Source organism: Narcine bancroftii, chromosome 2, assembly GCF_036971445.1.
Source record: "Narcine bancroftii isolate sNarBan1 chromosome 2, sNarBan1.hap1, whole genome shotgun sequence".
NCBI lineage: Eukaryota > Metazoa > Chordata > Chondrichthyes > Torpediniformes > Narcinidae > Narcine > Narcine bancroftii.
In genome coordinates, this window is record NC_091470.1 from 144,076,929 (window position 1) to 144,099,344 (window position 22,416).

The 22,416-nt window shown below is 42.7% G+C and overlaps 1 protein-coding gene across 1 annotated transcript in view; it reads right to left on the reverse strand.

Moving 5' to 3' along the window:
• The window catches only part of klhl17 (kelch-like family member 17), a 59,537-nt gene extending 41,272 nt beyond the window's left edge, over positions 1-18,265 (reverse strand). Inside the window, exon 1 of the mRNA XM_069918363.1 lies at positions 18,021-18,265. The gene's annotated coding sequence lies outside the window, so the exon portion shown is untranslated. The remainder of the gene's footprint in view (positions 1-18,020) is intronic.
• Between the last annotated feature and the right edge of the window lie 4,151 nt (positions 18,266-22,416).

Genomic DNA, 22,416 nt, shown 5'->3' on the forward strand with positions numbered 1-22,416 from the left:
GCTGAGTTAAAATTTGTGAAATGAGAGAAACATCTGAAAAGGAGAAAGGGACAAAACTAATTTTAACATCTAGAAATAGTGTGAAGGAAAGCAGGTAACTTACACGGTGACTCCCATCTGATCTTATGACAATTCCCCCAGAACATTAATTTGCTTTAATGATTAGTGAACTGTAAATGTTCCCCCTATTACAGATGCAAACATGCCATTACACGGGGACAAAGACCTGCATAGATATTCTGAAAGCAGTAAATATTCTGATATTCAGCACAGTTCAGTACCTGATATTAAGAAGGCAAATTCTGCACTCTTTGTTGCCATGAGGTATGTGGGCTAAATGGTTCAGATGAGTTGAAAAGAGATCTTGGCCAGGGCATGCACAAGTAGGTTTGAAATGAGGGGGTTACTCCCTCCTTATGTCATTTAAATTCTTGCACACAGCTCTGAATATTGCCAGTGATAACATAGGCATCATCCAGGGCCACAAACAGACCTTCCAGGTGAGACAGAGCTTCACATACACATTGTCCAAGCTGATCTACTGCATTCGGTGTGTTCTGGGTGTGGCCTCCTCTACATTAGTGAGGCAGAACATGCAGATCACCTGCAAACTGTAGCCAAACATTTCAATTCAACCAACCATTCTGAAACTGAGAGATCTGTGCTCGGCCTCATCCATGTCAGAGTGAGGCCAAATGTAAACTTGAAGGACCACACATCATATTCCTCATGGACAGCCTTAAAACTAATGGCATGAACATTCATTTTTCCAGCTTTACGTACCCCCATCCCTCTCCACACTTCATCCCCATCTGCTTCCAACTCTTCTGCACTACTCGTGTATTTATTTTTTCTTTCAAATCTTTCTTTCCCTCCCCCCCTCTAATGGCTTCTCCTCCGACCCACCTCTCACACCCTCTGTCCAGTACCCTGTCACCTCTGGGCTCTTCCCCCTTTATATACGTAATATCACCCCCTTTTTCTTCAGACTCTATTAAGAAGTCCTGACCGGAAACGTTGACTGACCACTTTTCCCCACGGATGCTGCCTGATCTGCTGAGTTTCTGCACCATTTCTTTGCTTGTTTAATATGGGAAGCCCCAAGTCTTCATTAGATGGGAACCCATTCTTTGAAACAGGGAGGCAGGATCTCGGTGTTGATTCAAAGGAAGGTGTTGGTGGTAATGCAGCCTGACCAGAGTGGTTAAACTGGTCAGACACAACTTGAGCTCTTGCACTGACAAATGTTGGATGCTAGACCCTTCTAACCCAGAGGGCTAAACTCCACAGCACAATAATTACCATGCAGATGAAAAAAAACTAATCTCACTTATTTGCAGCGTAATTTTGACCATTTCTGGGTCAGCTTACATCATTTCAGAAACTCTGGCTGCATCACCTTTGATTCCCAATGGTTACTCAGGAACAGATCATGTTATTTCCCCATACAAGGCTGTTGGGGAATAATTTAAATGAGATTCCTCCTTGGTGCTTGCAGCGAGATAATAATGATTTTAAAAAAAGGATTTTAGAATATCATGTGCCAATAATACCTGGAGTGAACAAGAGTGACAAGGAGAGGTCATCTTCTTGTGGTTTGGAGTGGACTCAGGTCAAAGATCAGAGTTGAAACTGTGATGTCATGATGCAATGGAAAGGTTGGAATCATAGGCTTTCTTAGGGCTGGAATGGTATAAATGGACCTGAGTTCTTCCTTGGATTGGAGTGCACGCATTGCTAGGGAGGGAAGGTAGGGACCAGTCAATGTAGTGCACTACATGTGATAAAGAAAATTCAAATAACATTGTCTGCCTTCTTGCCCTCTTGACAACAGAAGCTAATCCCTAAACAACGCTTGTACTATGAAAGAATATCTTCTCCCCAGAAGGCATCATGGTTCAGACAAGTCGTTCTGAGGGGTGCAACAGTTAGGCGTCACCCGAGGCGGGGTGAGACAGAGTGGTTATTGGTGATCCTATGTTAGAGGAAAAAAAAAATGCAGATGCTGGAAATCTGAGACAAACCAGAGAATGCTGGAAGGACTCAGCTGGTCAGGCAGCATCAGTGGGGTGAGAAGAATGGTGCAAGAATGGGTTCTGATGCAGGGTCTGAGACTGGGAAAGGCTCTCTCCCCAGATACTGCCTGACCTCTTGGGTGTTCCCAACAACCCTATGTTTCATTAAGAGTGCTCTTTAACTTCCAAATTTGAAACTACAAGTTTCAAAACAAGGATCCATTAGATCATTTAAAATCACAGAACAATCCTCCGCAAGATTCTTGGGAAGCCAACTCACTTACCTGCAAGCCAAATGAAAGAATTTTTCACCAAACCATTGAGAGGACACGTCAAACCCACCTGTGTATGGTTTACACATTAAGCCAGCTCAGTAAGACTTACCATCAGAATTCTGCCTTCAAGGATTATAAACAAATATTTTCACCTAACTGGGAGACATTCTATTCAGAATCACCCAGTCATATTTGACGGCACTGCCTTTGGTACAAGTTAACAAAAGCTGTAATGGTCTTCTATAATACTCATAGAACATTACAGCACAGTACAGGCCCTTCAGCCCTTGATGTTGTGCTGACGATATATATGTAAAACCCACAAAAACAATAATCCAGGCTCGTAATTACTGGTAGAAGAAAAGTCGCGAATGTAATGGAATTAAATATATTTATAATTTGCTCTTTATGGAAATAATATGGGAAATTACCAGAGTTATTGCTGGGGTGATTTTCCAAAATTAGTCCTAGATTCACACAGTTTTCTATCCCCGAAAGATTTGACTGTGAAATCTATACAGCAGTGGCCACATTTCTCAGTGTCATTGCAGCTTGTCCCATAACTGCTTTTGTGGGATGTAATGGCACAACCTGCTATCTCAGGATGGTGTGATGCCTCTGGGCTGTTGTAGCCAGCTGTACCCTTTGAGCTGTCTAAAAGCTAGGTCAGACAGCGTCATCGAAGAAACATGCATCACAGAAATGGACTGTTGGTCAGAATTTGGTCTCATTCCCACAGTGCGCATCCCTTAGCAATATGTACAAGTCAGGGTGCATCACTGCTTGGGACGGGAACAGCTCCACCCAAGACGGCAATAAACTGCAGAGAGTTGTGTATCGCACAAACCCCCCTCCGCTCAATCGACACTTTCTGGCACCTCAGAAAACAAGCCAACATACAAAAGGCCATAGTCTCCTCCCTCCCTCCCTATGGAAAGAAGATTCATTCATGTTAGATCGCGCACCACCAGATCCAAGGATATCCAAAACACTGACAGTTTCATTCCCAACTATCAGACTCCTTCATAAACCTCACAACAGTAAAATAATGTTGCTTTTGTTCTATTCCAATGATCTCTATCTCTCTCTCTCTCTCTCTGTAAGGCAACACTCTGTGCTCAGTTTTCACCGCTCTACTCTGTATGGATTGACTACTTGGATTGCGTACAAAACAAACTTCTCACTCTACCTTTAACTCATGAGAAAATAATCACCAAAGATAGTGTGTCAAGATAGAGAAGCCATGGCATGATTAGAAATTGCATTACAGGAGTTAAGAAACAGGAGCAGGAGAAACCTTAACAACCCATTTTGCAAGTTTCACCATTCTTGGTTGATGAGATAGCAGATCTCAGCAATATCTTCTTTCTTATGTTCCCAGAATTATTTACCTTAATAATAGCCCAATAAGTCCATATCAATAATTGGGTATGAAATGCTGGAAGTTGGCTCGATCAACCAGTCATTTGGCCCAATGACACCTCCTTTCTGGACAAACTGAATATCTTCTGTACACAATTTGAGGAGAAGAACAGGATGATGACAAAAAAAGCTCCATGTTCCCCTGATAAACAGGCCCCTCCATAGCTGTGACCGAGGTGAGGAGAATCCTATCCAAGGAAGTCACACAAGGCTGTGGGACCAGACAACATACCTGGTCAGGTACTGAAGGATGTGCAGACCATTTGACAGAGGTCTTCATGGACATCTTCAACACCTCACTGCAGCAGTCCATCATTCCTGCAGGGTTCAAGGCGGTCACCATCATCCCAGTACCCAAGAGGCTGACAATAACAGGCCTCAATGACTACAACCCTGTGGCACTTATCTCCACCATTATGAAATTCTTTGAGACATCTGGTGACAGAACGCATCAAAGCACACCTCCCAGGGACATTGGATCCATTTCAATTCCCTGATAGCTTTGTCACTTCATTCTGTCCTGGCACACCTGGAAAATGATGCTTCATATGCCAAGCTGCAGTTCATTGACTTCAGCTCAGCATTTAATACCATCATTTCCCAGAGGCTGGTGGAGAATCTATCCTCGCTGGGACTCAGCACCCCTCTCTGCAACTGGATCCTGGACTGCCTAACGGAAAGATCACAGTCTGTCCAGGTCGGTAGCAGAATATCGAGCACCGTCACATCTCAGGGCTGTGTGCTCAGCCCACTCCTGTTCATGTTACTGACCCATGACGGCATCACCAGATCCAACTCCAACAGTGTCATTAAGTTTGCAGACAACAGCAATGAGTCGCACTATGGAGTAGAGGTGGAAAATCTTGTGACATGGTGTGAGAGTAACAAACTGAATCTCAACGTGGAGAAGACGAAGAGGATGATAGTGGACGGGAGGATCAGGAATGAACACCCTCCACTACACATCAACAAATTTGTAGTAGAGAGAATGGAGAGCACCATGTTCCTTGGAGTTCACTAAACTAGGGACCTATTGTGGACATTCAACATCTCCTCACTTGTCAGGAAAGCATAACAGCGATGGCACTTCTTGAGAAGACCGAGGCAGGCAAGGCTACCATCCACCATCATGTCAACCTTCTACATGAGCTCCAGCGAGGACATCCTGGCCAGCTACACCACAGTGTGGTACAGTTACTGCAGAGAAATGGATCAGCGGTCAATCCACAGGACCGTAAGAGTGGCAAAGAGGATCACTGGCGTCTCCCTTCCCCCACATCAGCGAGATCTACCGGGATCGTTGTCTGAAAGGGTGCACAAAATCATTGAGGATCCCTTCCACCCTGCACACATCTTTCAGCTATTCCCATTAGGGAAGATACAGGAGTATCAGAGCCAGCACCACCAGGCTGAGGAACAGCTTCTTTGTACTGACATTGAGAATGCTGAACGACCAAAGGAACTGCTTACACCAACCATCCGCGACTCTCATAAGTATAAAACAATATTTATTCATTTTTTGTAGAGATGAAATACTTGTCCAGCATATGTATGTTATGTTTGGTTTTGTGTCTGCATAATTTGGACCGAGAATTGGAGAATGCTGTTTCATTCGGATATACTTGTACAATCAGATGACAATAAACGACTTCTTTGAAGTAAATTTCCTACAATTCTCAGAATGTATTTATTAATCTATTATCTGCAGCTCTCAGGGATACAGAATTTCAAAGAATCTCCAAGTTAAAAACGATTGTCCCTCATCTCAGACTTCATCTGGAGACAATACCTGCCAAGTGTATGACAGTTCACAAGAGCGGGGCTCTTGACTGGTGCCTGCTCAGTCAAGTTGCAAAAGGACTGTGCCAGGCAAGCAATGGTTGCTTGAGATTCATCTGCTGAGAAGGAAGATCTGAAAATGCCCCCTCCCCATTGTATAGGGTGGGGGAGGGGTTGGGAGAGGAGGCACAAGCATGAAGAATGGCTTCTCAAATGAAGAACTACAAAAAATCTAGTCCCAAAAATCCAGAGGGGATCAATTACCATACTTGGTAGCTGTGAGAGGCAGCAAGATACAGAGGCCTTGAGGTGGAACTACAGGTACCTCATTGTTGAGGTTCTGCAACCCCATCATACGACCATAGACAGAAGACATAGGAGCAGAATTAGGCCATTTAGCCCATTGAGTCTGCTCCACCATTCAAATCATGGCTGGTGTATTTTTCCTCTCAACCCTATTCTCCAGTCTTCTCCCCTGAACCTTCCACACCTTTATTGCTCAAGGACTTCAGGGAAAATATTTACCTTGTGCTTGTTCAAAAGTGCTGTTGACAAATAGTCCCACACATCATCTGTGCTGTCCATGGGAACTGTACCCAAGAGCCAAGACGCAACCAGATTGGGAGCAGGTGGATGGTCAAACGAGCCTCTTCTACATTTAGTTAAAACAGGGCCAACCCATAGGTAATCTTGATATTGACCATCAAGTCTTAATCTTAATTGGTCCAAAACCTGGGAAGCCTTGTCTAACAGAAACAAAAGAAAATCTGTTTTAACATTTTCAATTTTATTAGATTGTTGTCCAACCTTTAGAATATATGACTCATCAATGCAACAAAGGCAACAAATTAAAAATTGTTATCCAACATTTGCAATGAACACACAATATTTGGAAGCTGCCTGCCCCTTTATCCTGCACTAAAGAAACAACTTTCTGCTGAAGTAATCCAGCCAATTGTTGTTTTCTATTTGGCTACATGGGCACCTATTCTCCAAACACCTGGTGTATTATCAAAGGCTGATATTCCAATCTAGTATTTCAAGGACACTTGTGTCCTTCACTTTATGCCTCCAGCTGCAGGATCTTGCATCTTACTGCCTGATGCAAAACTGACTTGCATTTCTGTTGCACTATTCAGAACCCTTACAGGACACGCCAATGTTCACTAGAACCAGTGAGGTTATTTGATTAGTCTCAGTGGCATAAGAAAGTTTTCCCCTTTGGCAGAGAGGACAAAGAGAGAGGGCTGAGGTTAAGGAGAAGAGGTTCAGAGGGGATTGGTGGTTACAATCTCGGAGAGGGTGTTGGAGGCAGGTATTCTCACAATGTTTAAGAACCACCTGTATTGCTGAGACATAACAGGCTATGGAGAAAGTGTGGGTGTGTGTTAATGGGATTGGTGTGGATTGATGCTTGATGGTCACTTGGTAGGATGGCTCAAATGGTCTCGTCTGGACTGTATGGTTCTTCCAGTAATCGACACACAGAAATGCTGGAGGAACTTGGCCAGTCTTGCAACATCCATAGGAGGTCAAGATTACTGATGTTTTGGGCCCCAACCTTTCAAAGACGCGGCAAGACCTGCCGAGATCCTCCAGCTTTTCTGTGTTTTGACTACAGTCACAGTGTCTGCACAATTATGAGTTTCACTCTTTCTCCCCTGACTCTTTCAATAATGCAGGAAAAAATGGCTATTGATTTATATCAAGTTCTCACAAGTAGCAACTGTATAAACGTAAGAGAATCAGTTTTGGAAATGATGTTTGAGGGATAATTATTGACCAGGGTACGAGAAAGATGTTCCCTGGTTCAAATATTGCCAAGGGTTCTTTCCCAGCTATGGGGAAACCAAATGATTCATCAGGAGCCAACATGAACTTGATGGGCTGAAAGGTTCAATGATTGAACACCTCGACTAAAAGATAAAATCTCCATCGAGGCAACACACCTTAGGTTTGTATTTTTCCAAGTCTCTGGCATGGTGCTAGAACCAACTGCCTCCTGATTTAGATTAAGAGGGAAGGCAAGTCTTCATATGAATTGCAGAATCATGTTGGCACAGGGAAGGCCATTTGGTCCATCACGTCCATGCTTGCTTCTGGTAAAGAACCCTGTCAGTCTCTCTCATCTTGTGTAGTCTTGCAACTAACAATTCCTCAAGATTTCATTAATTTTCTGTAAAGATCCTGATTAATTTTCTGGACCTCACCATACAGGCACCCAATTCCAGATCATAACTACATCTGACATCAAAAGAGATTTCCTTCCCAAACTCCACTTGTACTTTTCCCAAGGTTTATGTTTGTACTCCCTTGTACTTAAAGCATCACAATCAGAAAACAGTCATCATCTAACAAGTATCACCAAGTTTCCACTCAACCTGCTTTGTTGTTCTAATATAACCTTGTTGCTGAACTCCCTCAAACTGGAACCATTCCAATAAATCCTCACTGCACCCTCTCTAGGAACTTCTCATTCCTTCCCAAAATCCAGGGACCAGGAATGGCCTCCCTACTCCTGCCACATCTTAAGTATTTTCAACACACAAGACTCACACCACCAGGTTCAGGGACAGCTGCTACCCCTCCACCATCAGATTCCTCACAACAAACGATATCGAGGACTCATTTAAGGCCTCTGCACATTATTTATTGTTGAAATCTATTTTTCTGTATTACACAGTTTACTTGCATTTCTTTGTTTACATTTCTCCCTTTTGTATACGTATCTTTTGAGTAGTTTTTTGCACTATTGATAGGTAAAAATGAGTAAAAAGTATCTCAGGGTTGCTTGTGATGTCATGTGTGTACCCAGACAATAAATCTGAACATCGTCCTTGCTTTTGTACCCCTTCCTTCTATTTCAGAATGCCTAGATCCCATGAGTCATTTAAACACGAGGTTCTGAGTCAGTTCCATTGGCATGTGGATCAATGGCAAGGGTAGAATGCAGAGTCAAAGGCCCCCCTCAGAAAGTCACAGCTCGCTTTTTATCACCTTGAAATCCTTTAAACCAGTCATTCCCAGAGTGGGCAGTGTTTCGCGAGCACCCCGCCCGCGCAGCGCCCCCCCACCCCCCCCCCCAGATCCAAGGGGGCGGTTCAAAGGTTTTCTAGCAAACTTAGGCCGCAACACTCATCGTGCACTATTGGTCAAGTGATGAGGGGGTGGGGGCAACTGGCCAGGATGGTGATAGCCTGCGGGACCACTTGGGGAGGGATCGCTCGGGTCGGGGACCACTTGGGAGGCCGAAAACTATGAAGACAATGTAGTTACATGTGAGATGTAAATTTACCCTTTCATATTGTTAAGTAAATTGGTTTACTCAAAGTTTTATTTGTGAAATACATATCATGTTAGATCAGTTGTTTTAAATTTGCAGAAAGCCCAATACCAAAGAAGGGGGAGAGGGAGAGACAAGGGATGTGGCCTGGTAGCCAAGGGGGCGGCAGCTCGAACAAGTTTAGGAACCATAGCTTTAAACCACAATAAAACTTAAAACATTCCGATGTATAAATGGTTTTTGTTTATAACTTTTCCTTAAGATACTCTTCCAAAATTTATAGAAATAAAAATCCTTCAAAGGGGTTGATACATGCCAGTTGCTATAAATTTCAACACATTTAAACAGCTCTGATCTACAGATCTGGATGAATGTGGTAAAAGGATTAGACAGAGTGAACCTTCTTTCAATCAGTACATCAAGGGCCAAATCACCTTTTCCTGTTTTCCATAATTCCATGTTTTCTATGTGCTTTACTAAACTTTTCCTCAATATTTAATGACACCTTTCAGATACAATGAATCTCTTTTGTAAATCTGCTCTGAACCCTCTCCAATGCCAGCATATCCTTTTTTAAATGAGGCCAAAACTGTACCCTGTACTCCAAGGGAGCCCTCACCAGTGCCTTACAAAGCCTCAACGTCACACCCCTGCTCTTGTATCCTATTCTCTAGATACAAACGCCAACGCTCCATTTGCCTTCTTCACCACCGACTTATCCTGGAGATGAACCTTTAGGGGATCCTACATGAAGGTTCCCAGTCCCTTTGCACCTCGAAATTTTTAATTTTCTCCCCCATCCAAATAATCATCTGCCCTTTTATTCCTTCTACAAAAGTGCCTCTCCACACACTTTCTAATTTAAGACTCTTAAAGCTAAAGTAGACTACAGCGTAGAATCAGGCTGTTTGGCCCATCTGGTCTGCCAAACTATTATTCTGCTTAGTCCCATTGACTGGTACCTGGTCTTAGCCCTCCGTATCCCTTCCCATCCATGAATCTGTCCAAATTTTCTAAAATATCAAAATCAGGCCCGCATTCACCACCTCAACTGACAGGTCATTCCACATTCTCACCACTCTGTGTGTGAAGATAAACACATCATTGCAAGGAATAGGGGGCTCTAGTCTGTGCAAGAGGGAAGGGTTAGATTGATCATGGAGTAGGTTTATGTAGATCAGCACTACATCATGGACTGAAGAGCTGGTTCTGTGGGATACCTTCTATATAAAAAAATGCCAAAGAGATCAAGAGTCAACGAAGTACTTTTGAAAAGCGCAGCAAGTGGGCTAAATTTGTTTGAAGGCACTGATGAAAGAATCAGTTAGAGACGGAGCACTAGGAGAACCTGCTCCTCACCATGTGATGCAGTGGGATCTGCTCCATCCATCTGCACACCACTTCCCGGTCAAGGTGACAATAACAGGCAGAATTGGCCTCATTTTGCTTCTCATGCAGCAGAGGGCAAGTCTGATAAAACTGCTCTACTGCTGGAAGGAAGCCGGCAGACCTCAACATCAATTCTGGGTGGCCCCAACAGCAGCTCACTGCCTTCACACTAACCTGCCTTGATGAAGGGCTCGAGCCCAAACCTTCGGCAATTAATCTTTCCCTTTGCCACTTAAAGGAACTGTTTGACCTGCTGAGTTTATCCAACATCTTGTGTTTTTGCCTTCACATTCTTTCTGGTCGGGAACTCATTAAAGACACCTTTCTTTGAATTTCCTTCCCTGTGTCTACATCAGGATCACCTTTGACCCAAAACAGCAAGACCACAACTAGTTCCAGGGGTGTTAGTGAACAGGCAGGACACCAGAACTAAAACCACCTCCTCACTTACAAATATATTGTCCAACCTTCCACTACATCTCATCGACACCATCGCTGAACCTCTAGGTCAGTGGTTGTTAACCTTTTTTACCCCACTCACATACCTCCTTAACTAATTCCTACTGTTAGTAAGGGATTAGTTAAAGTAGCATGTGAGCGAGGTTAAAACAAAGGTTGAGAACCACTCTCGATGGAAGGCTTGGGTAACCTTGCCCACAGCATCTTCAGCTCATTTAAACTCAGCTCCATTGATTTATAATGAGTTTTGGGTGTGGAACACTATGTTATGGTGGTCCTAACTGGGGATGGAGGGGTGGGGACAGTTCCAGAGAAATATTTTTGAATGCCTCCAATTCCTTCCTCTCATGACTGCCATAGTTGACAAATTAACCATCTCTAGCAGTGGTTCCCACCTTTTCCCCAATCCATAGTCCAGCTTAGCTATTACTTTACCTATTGTGGACCATCGATAATGAACACACAGACTACCAGTGGTGGTGAGGGGTGGTGGAGCTGAGGCCTTTTGCTGGACCACTGATGGGACTTTTTGTTTTGTTTTGGTGAGAGTTGGCAGTTCTGAAACACAAATTTGAGGCCAGTGTTATAATACTCCTGGCTGAGAACCACACTGGAGGGCGCTGACGTCATCCGGGCGTCACACATGGTCCCCAAGCACGGGTTTCTGAGCCCTGAGCTGGAAGGAAGGGAAACCCCAACGGCACCATTTTAGCTGGCTGCCCCACCGTGTGGCTTACAAGCGGGGCCAGTTCGCCTGTCTTGTGGTGAACTGCCACAATGTAACCAATATTGAACTATTAAGAGAATTTCAAGGAATGAAAGGGGAAATGAGTAGTCTTGGATGTAGATGAATACAATGAGAAAGTTAGATAAATTGGATGGGAAAATAAAGAAGGTTCAGGAAGAAATGCAGCATGTTTATGATAGTAGTAATGTCTTCCAACCAATTTTCCCCTGCAACCGCTGCAATCGTGTCTGCCTGTCCCGCATCGGACTTGTCAGCCACAAACGAGCCTGCAGCTGACGTGGACTTTTTAACCCCCTCCATAAATCTTCGTCCGCGAAACCAAGCCAAAGAATGTCTTCCACTCTTGTCACTATTTTGGCTATGGAAAGTCAAAACAAAAAGTAGACATATTGGAACATTTCTGTAGAAGAAATGATTTTTCTTTATGACACACCAATGGCATCATGAAGAAAGCCTCTACTTCCTCAGGAGTTTGCGGAGGAGCTAGTGGAGTTGTTCAAGTGAACCGGTACGGGCTTGAAGGGCCGACATGGCCTGTTTCCGTGCTGTAAACGGTTATATGGTTATATGGTTGAATTTAAAGAAGGCAAGAAGATTCTCACTCTCCATAGCAATACATGTTCCTTGATAAATATTAATAAAATTCATTCTGGTTTGAGATGTGGTTTGAGATGTGTCTGCATGTTTCCAGCATTACAAGAGAGACAATATCTCTAAAGCATTCTGGAACATTTCAGGCACGTTAAGTGCATTACAGAAAAATTCAGATCATAAGACATAGGCTATTCAGCCCATCGAGTTTGTTCTCCCATTTAATCATGAGCTGATCCAGTTTCCCACTCAGCCCCACTGCCCTGCCTTCGCCCCATAACCTTAATGCCCTGGCTAATCAAGGACCTATCACCCTCTGCCATAAGTACACCCCATGGCCTGGCCTCCACAACTGCATGTGGCAACAAATTCCACAGATTTACCATCCACCGACAGAAGAAATTCCTTCGCGTCTCTGTTCTCAGCAGACGCTCTTCAATCCTGAAGTTGTGCCCTCTTGACCAAGGCTCTCCCACCCTAGGAAGCATTTGCTCTGCCCTTTCTCCAATTACTCTGTTCAAGTCAAGTTTAATTGTCATCTGATCATACAACTACAATCTGACGACACAACATTCTCGGTGCAAAACGCGCAGACACAGACAAGCAATACATGTTCAGCATTCATAAGTACAGATAAATAAATAAATATTGTTTCTGCCCGTGGGAAGAAGCTGTTCCTCAGCCTGGCTCTGATCCTCCTGTATCCCTTTCCCAACAGGAGCAGCTGAAAGGTGCTGTGTGAGGGGTGGATGGGGCCCTCAACAATTTTGCGTGCCCTCTTCAGACAATGATCCCAATGGATCACGTCGAATGGGGGTTCTCCACAATGGAGTTCATCCACTAAATCTACAAGGAGGAGCAGCTCACTCAAACCCCCTCATACTTGCTCTTCTATTGAGTATTACATCTCTAACCCCAGCTTCACTTTCCTGGATGGGTCTCCTATCCCTCAAGATCAAATAATCGATTGGCTGATGGAGGTCCTAAACCCCTTGATGGGTGTGAAACGAAGGATGATTTGAAATAGAACTGATTAACCGTGTGTCGATATTTATTTTTCCTACTTCATCATCTACTTTATCATCTTCGGTGATCCTACTTCACGCACCTCTCTGCTTCAGCAAGTTAGAATTTTGGCTCAATTGTGTGCGTGTCAACAAGCTCCTGCTCTCTACTAGGGGGAAAGGATAACCACGTCAGTGGTTTGGATCAAAGTGAAGGGGAAACACATTGTGCACTGCATTTGGGTGGCATGTGGTAATCAAATGCCACTTTCAGCTTATACTTGCAGACCAACACAAAATGGTTTTCAGTGTTTACAACCAGGAGTCATCGGGCTGGGTTTTGGTAAGAATTGCTGGCAATTCCAAGGAGAACTAATGCACTCACCCACTGAACTTGTCAACCCACTTGAAATGGGATATTGGAAACTCACTGACAGAGTTGGAGGGCTGAACCTTGGAGCCCTATCCCGGCTGAGGGATAGATAGATGTAGAGATAGAGCAGCCTCTTATCCTTAAGGACCCCCACCACCTAGGCCATGCCCTCTTCACATTACTACCATCAGGAAGGAGGTACAGGAACGTGAAGACGAACACCCAATGGAACAAGTACAGCTTCTTCCCCTCCGCCATCATATTTCTGAATTAGACACGACCTCCCTTTTGTTTGCACCAATTTCTTTTTATGTAATTTATAGCAATATTGTGATGCCGCCGGAAAACAATGTTCATGAGAATAAATTCCAATTCTGATTTAACTCTCTGCCACAGAAGACCATCTATCAGATCCTGGAGATGGGTTGACCTTGACCAAAGTGGTGAAGTTATTTTCTTACGATTGTTTTATTTCATGATGTTTTTGGATGCCATGAATTTATTTCAGTTTGAATGAATGTCCACTAGCAGTACTTTTCAAAACTCCTGTTCACACTCAAAGGATTTGATCTGATTTCTTCACTGCACTGGTTAGTGTGGTGTAACACAATCTGAATAACATAAAAGTAAACTCCGATAATGTGCTTTCCAACCATCAGACCATAAGGGACAAATAGCAGAATTAGGCTATTTGACCCATTGAGTCTACCCCACCATTCAAATCATGGCTGATGTATTCTTCCTTTCAACCCCATTTCCCTGTCTTCTCCCCGAAACCTTTGATGCCTTTACTAATCTGCCATAGAACATTACATTACATCCTAGTAAATCTATCAACCCCTGCTTTAAATCTACCCAAAAACAGCCTCCACAGCCACCTGTCACAACAAATTCCACAGATTCACCACCCGATGGCTGAAGAATCCTCACCTGTGTTCTAAAGGAACATATTTTTATTCTGAGATGGTGCCCTCTGCTTCTAAACTCTCCCACTGCTGGAAACATCTGCTCCATGTCCATTCTACCCAGACCTTTCCATTCAGAAATCCTGGCTCACCAGGAAACATTTCCTACTCTTCCCCAGGACACACCAGTCATTGCATTGCCTTGAGTAAAACACGGGGTTCTTGCTCTGCTGAGATTCACCAGTCCTTGCACTCTCCTGGGATTATGGGGCTTGTGAAGGTTAGATAATGGGGTATTTAAAGAGAAGAAAGATATATTTTTGAAAGGTCAGGGAATTGAAGGATATCAGGAAATAGCAGTGAAGAGATGAGATGTAGGGGAGATCAGCCATGATTATACTGAATTTCAAGGCTTCAGGTGACAAATCCGCCTTCATTTATGATACAAAAGCCCAAAACTGACTATTTTTCTTCCATTTGTCTATCTGAGACAAAGTTCCCCAACTAAACTCTTCCTCATCCTTTTAAATTTGCCATGATTATACACCAGAATACATTTCTATCTTGTGGCCTCTATGTGAAGCCAAGAGAAACATTTTCTAAAATTAGAGCATTTCATAAGTATCAGTTTGCTTTCATCGAATTTAGTGGCTAGAATTTTTGTTGATGAGGAACCATGTTGAAATTGCCAGATCTTATAACAACACCCAGCAGGTAGGCAGCAAGATCTTGTTCAGTTCTTCCCGAGCATTTAGTAGCCTCTTTCAGCTAGTCCACCACAACATGCGCCAGTCAATCGCTCCACCCCAGCACAGACCTTCCCTCCGGTGCTTGCTGCTAGACTGTCTACATTTTCTGCTTATTAAATCTGGTCTAGTTTCCAACTCTTCTCAGTTCCTCTGTAAGTTCATTGATTTGATCCGTTTTGCTCTCCTCAGGTTCCACCTGACCCATAGGATATTTTTTGGGGAAAAAAAAAATTGGTCTTTCTTGCTCTCTCCAGATATGGGACTAATCTTTTCGCTGCTTCTCTGGTCGTTAGGGTTGCAGTGATCAAGGAACTCAGAGGAGAACGAACACATGAAAACAGGGCCAAGAGATGGCCACTCTGCCCCTCAAGCCTATCCTGTTTGTCATTGTAATTATTGGAAATGTGCTTCATGCCATCTCTTCTCATCTGCGCCAGTACTTAAATTTCCCAATCTATCAACAAAAAATCTACTTCCTCTTTATCCCACCAATGATTTAGCTTCCACAACCCTCCAGGTAGAGAATTCAAAAGCAAACAAAGAATTTCTGTTGGAATTTTTAAAAAAGCACACAGAGAAGTTGGTGAATTTATGGAATGAGCTGCTGGAGGGGAGTAGTTAAGGTAGGCAAGAAAAAAAAAATTGGAAGGATACATGGGTTTAGTGGGATATGGGCCAAATGCAGGCAGGTGGGACCAGATGGATGGGCTGTTTTGATTGACATGGGCTGGTTTCATGCAGTCTGACTCCTGTAACTCAGTACGTCAGTCAGCATCCACAAGTAGTCATTCATGGATCCAAAGACACTGCCTTATTTTGACCTTTCGTGTATTATTTTTATTCTTGTAAGGTGGTTTATATCAATGTTCATGACAATAAATTCTGATTTAGAAATGGTCAGTCAAAGTTTCATGCGTGAACCCTTTATCAGAATGGATATAGAATAGGTGAAATTAAATATAAGAATTTGGGGAACAGGCCTAGAGGTAAGAGACAGAATGTGTGAGAGCTGTAGGGATAGATAGAGAGATAAACCATTAGCAACGGGGTGGGGAAATAAAAATTAGAGAGAGAAAGAAAAAATGAGTACAGAAGTAGGGTAAGAGATAGGAACAGGAGAATCAGATGGGGTAGCAGTCACTGTTCATGATGTTTGTTTCTGATCATTTCTTCTCATGGCTGCCTTCAGAGAATTCCAGGGATTCACGACCATGAGAAAAAACTGACAAATGTGAACCCCACACCTTCCCTCTATCACCCCAAGGTCAACTCTAGTAACTCAGGAGATGAACTGGTGATGATGTGGCCAGCAGCCTAGAGATCACATTTCATTTGACCACAACTAGTGATATCCTTACAATTGATAAATAAACCCTCTAAGCAAGTCTTTGAAAATTTCTGAAACATCAATCCTTGGGAATTCCTTGAGTGAAATTGATAAATTGCTCTCAACCCAGCCCAATACCCAACCTCTTTCCAAGCACAAGAAACTTTGAAGAGCTGTTTTAAATATGATTTAATCCTACCTAACTGTAGGTTGTACTTTCCTGATGTCACATGAAATAATGATTTCTTTGTCTTGTACATACTTAACATTCATCGTAATTTAAACCAAAGTCCACATGAAGATAACAATAAGATTGAAAGAGTGCAGAGAAGATTTACTAGGATGTTGTCGTGACTTCAGGAACTGAGTTACAGGGAAAGGTTAAACAGGTTAGGTCTTTATTCCCTGTAGAGAATGAGGGGGAGATTTGATAGAGGTACTTAAAATTATGAGGGGGATAATCAGACTAAATGTATATAGGCTTTTTCTACTGAAGATGGGGGAAAAAAAACAGAGGACATGGGTTAAGAATGAAAGGGGAAAAGTTTAGGGGGAACACGAGAGGGAACGTCTTCACATAGACAATGGTGGGAATGTGGTATGGGCTGCCAGCTGAAGTGGTGAATACGGGCTCACTTTTGGCATTTAAGAAGAATTTGGATAGGTATGTAGATGGGAGGGGTATGGACAATGATGGACTGGGTGCAGGTCAGTGGAACTAGGTGGAAAAATAGTTTGGCACAGACTAGAAGGGTCAAAGAGCCTGAGTCCATGCTGTAATGTTCTATGGTTCTATGATGCTTAGCTGTTGGGGATAATGTATACTCATGCAATTGATAAAAAAGCTGCTTACAGACATTCCTACTGTAATACAATTCGAGAAAAAGGATATCATGCATCTTGCTGTGCTTAATGTGAACTACTGTATATGTTGATATTTAAATTAATGTCTTCCATCCTTAAGTTCCTTTTTTCTCCTCTGCATCAATCCCAGTGGATGGCAGAGGTAGGGTAATCCAAAATCTCTCTTCGTGTGAATTCACTGTTGTGAGGTTAACTGACATTAATTTGCCCTCCAACAATCATTGCAGAATTGGAGAAAGGTGGGGGGGTGGGGGGGATGGTGTGTGTATATAGATATTCCATACCCCCATCCAGGCCCAGTGACTCAGAGTTTTGCTGCTCAAAGAAAGCCAAGATAAATGAAATCAAGCAGACAATCTTCTCAACATGAGCCGGCTGCTGTATTAGAATGGTTTACATCTCTGCCAAGGCACAGGGGGAATGTAAACTCATTAAATGATCGTGTGCCTGTGTGAATGATGCCTTGATTTTGACCAGGTTTCAGCATCCCTAACAGGATCCAGAGAGTAAAAAAAAAAATCTCCATTTGAGTGGTGAATAAAATACAACTATCGGAGGTCCTGTATAATGTGACAGAAGACACAAAGCACCCAAATGTCACACATGGACCAATCGGAGATTTGTCCATTTCTGCGGGTCTTTACAGTACAAAAGCAAATACAATTAACTTTCATCATTGATCCTCGATGTTAGAACTGGATTGATTAATATTCTAAACGCATATTTTTCATTCAGGTGATAAATGAAACTGGGTTTTTTTACAATATTATTCACGTATACATCTGTACAAATTGCTAAAGCTCCAGAGATTTAAAAAGAAATTTAAATGTTACTCACAGACTAGCTGCCAGAGGATCATTCACAATGTATCCACTAATCACACCAAGAGCCCTCCTCCTTGATGTGATTGGTGCAATGACGTCAATCGAGGGCTCTCTAAGATTGCGATTGACTGCTCGCTCCGTCCATCACAAAACGCGTCATCGCCTTAAAAGAAAATGTATCTGTTAAGATCGCCTTGCAACATACAATGCCCCAGATTTTATTTCTCTCATTCCGACGTACCCCGATATTTAATTACTGCATCCAAGGGCGCAGAAAGATATCATTAAAAGAGAAAGCCGACTGCAGATGATAACAGACAAGATTTATTGTTGAAGCAACAAATCCAAGATGTTTGTAACAGAAGCAGTTTTTGTCATCGGAAATTAACCATATTTCCAAACTGGTCAGTAAACTCAGGATAACCAACAAATAAAACATATCAATGCACTCGATACTGCATTTTTAATACCTTTATATTCAAATTCGGATAAGATGGGTTTTTAAAAAAAAAAAATCACATGTAAAGTGGAATTATGAAAAGTAATATTTAAACAGTCGCCTCTCCACGAGTGTAACAGATGTCAAAGCATATTTTGAACAGCCGTTCACATGTCTAATGTTGCCATAACAAGAGTTCAGATAATAAACACAGGAAGAACAGCGTCCGATTTGCAACAGTACTAACATCAACCAGTTACTAACGCCAGCGACCATTCAAAAATAAAAGTAGGAGCTGAAGTTTCCGCTTCCCTTTGTCCAGAGACTCTTGAGAGGTCGGAGTAGTCTGTCCCAAAAGCAAAACACTCTCAGAATAAAGAGAATGCCTTATCCCCTTCCTCACCACAATACCAGTTTGATTTAAGGGGGCACGGTGCTGTGCTGTGCTGTTGAATTACACCATTTCTACGGTCAATATGTCCTTTGAACGGAATGGATTGTAGGTTCAGCTGCAGCTCAGGGAGGGGTCAGTCTTGGAAAGAAAGCAGAACGTCAACTGGATGAAACTCATCCCAATTTAAAATATTCAGGAATTAGCTACCTTAATGCCAAATACCTAACTGTGCACATAGATTTAGTACTGTAGTCAAAGCATGCATATATGTACATGTGTAAACACACACACAGGTACACCCAAACACATGCATATACACACACACACACGAACAGATAGACACATACATACCTGCGCCTGTTTTTGCTGGGTAATATTAAACACAGAAATCCGTATTTAGTAACTGCTCCGTATGCAGAATCTGCAAGAGGAATTAAACCAAAGCTGAACAAACATAATAAAAAAACTGTCGATGTAGCAAATATGAAATAAAACAAAAAAAGTTGGGTCAGGCAGCATGTGCGGAGAGAAAAACGGAATTAACATGTCAGTTTGGGTCCATTGCCAGGACTGATAGACGTAGTACAACACACCACAGGAACAGGCTCTTCTGCTCATGTGTCTACACCAAACATGATCCCCAAATCAAACTACTGTAATTCTCTGCAGCTTGTACACTGGACATATCCGACTATGCGCTGTTGCTCCACTGCAAAGTGTCTTCAAGGGATGCCTACCCTGAAGGAGTTCTCTCTTCAGAGGAAGTTCTGTGAAGGTCTTTCTCACTGCTCACCTTGTACTCACCCAGACTTGCTGCCTGTTATCATATCATATCCATGCTGTTTGTCTGTACTCCTCCCCTTCTCTCCCCAGCCAAAAATTGCAAGAGGGCCTGTGGGGGAATGTTTTCTCACAGATGGTGGTGAGTATTGGAATGAGATGCCAAAGGAAAGGAGGAGGGCAAAAACAATTCCACTGATGAAAAGACACATGGGATAGGAATGGGTGAGAGGGATATGGGCCCAACACGGGGAAATGGGACTAGTTTTGTTGACTTTGGTGAAACTGCAGCTATCCCTTTACTATAGTTGAGTTTTAGAGGCTTCTAGACAGACAAATGAATCTCAAAACACAGAAATACTGGAGGAACTCAGCTGGCCTCACAGCATCCATTAGAGGTAAAGATATGTTACTGACATTTCAGGCCTTTGCCCTTCCTCAAGGTCAGACTCTCTCATGTCAAATCTGTGCTCTCTAGTATTAGACTCCTCAGTAATGGGGGGAAAACCTGCAGCCTTATCTATACTCCTTGTGGCCTGCACCCCCACCCCGAACCTGTGACTCCTTCCTCCCAGATATCCCCATAAAGGCTGTCACACCCAAACCCCTCCCTCGGTCCCTGCCTTGAAATCAGGCCAGCAACGTGCAAGCTGTGCTGATACTTTAAGGTGATCAAATTGTACTACTAATTAATAAAAGAAAAATCAGACAGAGAGTTGTAATTAATTGGCTTTAATCACTTTAAAGTGTGAGGGGGGGGGGTTTGGATGTGTCAGCCTTTATGGGGATATCTGGGAGAGATGAGTCATAGGTTCAGGGGGTGGGTCAGCCCATATATACATTTATACACATTGTGGTAGCACTACAAAGAGGCTTCACTCCAGGGAATATACCGTATTACATCATAGATGCATACACATGCAATAATATTGGGTCTCTCCTTTTATCTCAAACCCCCCCATTTCTAGTAATAGCCTTTAAAATTTTAATTCCATTATAATAAGCTTTAAATATTCATAAAACTATTTACAATTGCACATGGGTTTTATAACCCAGTGTCCTCTGGTGTTTTGGTCACAAGGTTTCTTTTGACAACAACAGTCTGTGCAGCTTTTCAGGACACCCCTCAGTATCTGGACTGTTGGAATGGAGGTGGGGAGACCACAGAAGAGATTCCATGATTGGAGCCAATCCAGGAAGTTTCAGCCTGAAGCACATAAAATAGAGTTTACACAAACTCAGCAGTCAGGGAGCATTCTTTATATGGCAAAGATAAAGATGCATAACCAACATTTTGGGCCTGAGCCCTTCAATGTGATAGGAGCAAAAAACAGACAGGCACCTGAATAAAATGATGAGTGTGGCGGAGCAGGGGGAGGAGCACAGACCCACAGCCAAGGGATCATAGGTGGAGATGGGTGGGAGGGCAGAAGAGAAAAAAGCTGTGGAGATCGAGGGAAGGAGTAGCTCTGAATGGAGAGGTGGAGGGGATCAGGGGTGGGGAAGTTAGAGGGTGGTGGTGACACATGGGGAGGTAGGAGGAGGGAGATGGAGGGTAGGGGATTCAGAGGGGAGATGAGGGGGGTCTGATGGCTGGGGGATGGGAAGAAAGGTACACAGAGAGAAACAAAAATGTAAAAATAGATTGTAAACATATATAGATAAATGTGCATGAAGATTTATACATACATGTTTTGCAATAATATTACATGCCCATGATAGGCATTATACAATATATATACTTGTGTAATATGAATACAAAATTGATTTACAAAATTCACATGAATTTGCAGGAGATAAAAGGAAATGTAGAGATAGAGTTTAATTTAGTTTCATTTTTGGTCCAGACATCATGGATCAAATCGACCATTCTCTTGCTGTCTCGTTCTGTGGTCTGATTTAATATATGCATTATATTATATTAAATATATTTACATGTACAATATGTTTACAAATATAATATGGGTATGTGTATTTACATATACATCTATGCATGTAAATATGGTACATCTGTTCATATAACATGCATGGAATCTATTCATATTTAGAAATGTACTTACAATGTGCATATTATGAATAAATCTATATGTCAGAATCAGAATTTCTTTCCGTGAACAAGTCACAACATTTGTTGTTTTGTGGCAGCATCACAATGAAGACATTTATATAAAAACAATAAATGAAAATAGTGCTGGAAAGTCAGAGTAAAGGCAATGGCTTTGGTTCATTGAAAAAACACACAAGTACTGGAGAAACTTTTGTTCGGACATCTCTCATGTTCCCCTACATCTTGATGAAGGGCTCAAGCCTGAAACATCTTTACCTTTGCTACATAAAGGCACCGTTTGCCCTGCTGAGTTTCTCCAACATTGTGTGTCTTTTTTACTTAACCACAGTGTCAATAGAACCCTTTGTTTTGTTTTGGTTCATTGATCATTCAGAAAATTGATGGCAGCAGGGAAGAAGCCGTCCTTGCGCCAATGAGTACTTGTCTAGGCTCCTGTACCTTGTCCCCAATGGTAGCAGAGTGAAAAGGGCATGGCCTACGTAGTGGGCGTCCTTGAGGATAGAGCCTACTTTTTTTTACGACACCACCTCTTGTAGATGTCCTCGATGGAGTGAAGTCTCTTGCCCGTGATGTCGCAGCTGAGTTAACAACCCTTTGGAGTATTTTCTTGTCCTGAACATTGGCACCTCTGTACCAGCCAATGATGCAACCAGCCAGAATGCTCTCCATGGTACGCCTGTAGAAGTTTTCGAGAGTTTTCGGTGATGTACCAAATCTCCTCAAACAGT